Below are 1407 nucleotides of genomic sequence, written 5' to 3' on the forward strand. Positions count from 1 at the left end.
GCTTCGGGCCGTGGGGCTGGCGGTGGGGATTTTGAGAACTTGGACGTGACCCTCACCTGAGGGGCCCAGTCTGGATATGCCTCCCAGGTGGGCCGCTCGCCAGCCCCTCCCCAGTGCCCCTGCCGAACGCTCAGGCCCGCAGGCCTCCTGGCAGACACGACTTTGGACCAGGCTCTGGTAGGACGCGCGGTGCCCCCAGCTGGCTGCTCACCTGTGTGTCCAGTTCTCCCCTGGCGTCCCGTCCTCACCTGCAGGAAGCAGGGAGGTCACCTGCTCCGGGGAGGCCAGGCGGGGGGCTGCTGGTCTGACTCCAGGCCCTGCATCACTGCTGTGTGGCTCAGCCCCGGCACCACCTCCCCTGCCCGTGGTCCCTCAATGGTCACGGACAGGCGTCGCGGGAGGATTAGCTGGGTCGCCGTGGGCTCGGGACCCGGACACCGCGATGCGCGTCTGTGCCGAGCTCTTCGTGGGGTTGCCGCGGCCTGGCTGGCGCAGGTAACAGGACACCACGGGGTGGACGGCGCAAGGCCTTCTGCTGAGGGGTCGATGCTTCCGGCGGCCTGACTGTGCCCTGAGGTTCCTGGGTCGTGGCCGCGACAGGCTCCGGGGGAACGTGAGGGTCACAGCTAACTTTGATGGGCACCCACAGCCGAGCTTTGTGTGGGTCATAAAGTCAGGTGAGAAACCGAGGCCCAGAAGCGTCAGGACCTGCTCATTCACACGGCCAGGAAGCGCCAGAGCCAGGCTTCAAACCACGGTCACCAGCCCAGCCCGGGGCTCTGGCGGTCTGAAAGGGGACATTTTCGTGGTCAAGGCAGGACTAAGTCTTTGGCAGAGGAGCTTTCATCTTGGATTTAACAAGACTGTTTCCAGTGTATTTACTTTCACAGCAACCTTCTGTTTAGGAAAAGTGATTCTGGGTCTCCATTTCCCCAAATGCCCTAAGTCACACCTTTAAAAAGCACGTTAAGTAAACAGCGTGACTGTCACCACAGGGGACACAGTGGCTGTGGAAGGAGACCCCCAGGCCCACGATCGTGAGGTCTGTGAGCTCGTGGTCTGTGAGGAGAAGGCAGGGAGGCCGAGGGCAGGGGAGGTCGGAGAGGATGGCCTGGGCGCCGGGCCCATGCCCTGCAACCCCAGCCAGGCATCCAGTAACTTTTATTTCAGGTTTTGGTTTCGCGGCATCGGCTGGGCTGAGGCTGGAGCTGGTGTGGAGGGCGCTGCCTTCTCCCAGTCACCCACGAGTCCAGGTGGATCGTGCACGAGCCATGGAGCTGACTCCTGAGGCCAGACAGGCGCGAACATGCCTCCCCTGTGTCGCATGCGACCTGATGTGAGTCCCGCCATCCACCCGAGGGCGCGGCTCGGCACGGCGCACAGACCGGCTGCTCTCCCGCTGGTTCC

The sequence above is a fragment of the Lipotes vexillifer genome, unplaced genomic scaffold, assembly GCF_000442215.2.
Source record: "Lipotes vexillifer unplaced genomic scaffold, Lipotes_vexillifer_v1.1 scaffold1115, whole genome shotgun sequence".
In the NCBI taxonomy this organism is placed as follows: domain Eukaryota; kingdom Metazoa; phylum Chordata; class Mammalia; order Artiodactyla; family Lipotidae; genus Lipotes; species Lipotes vexillifer.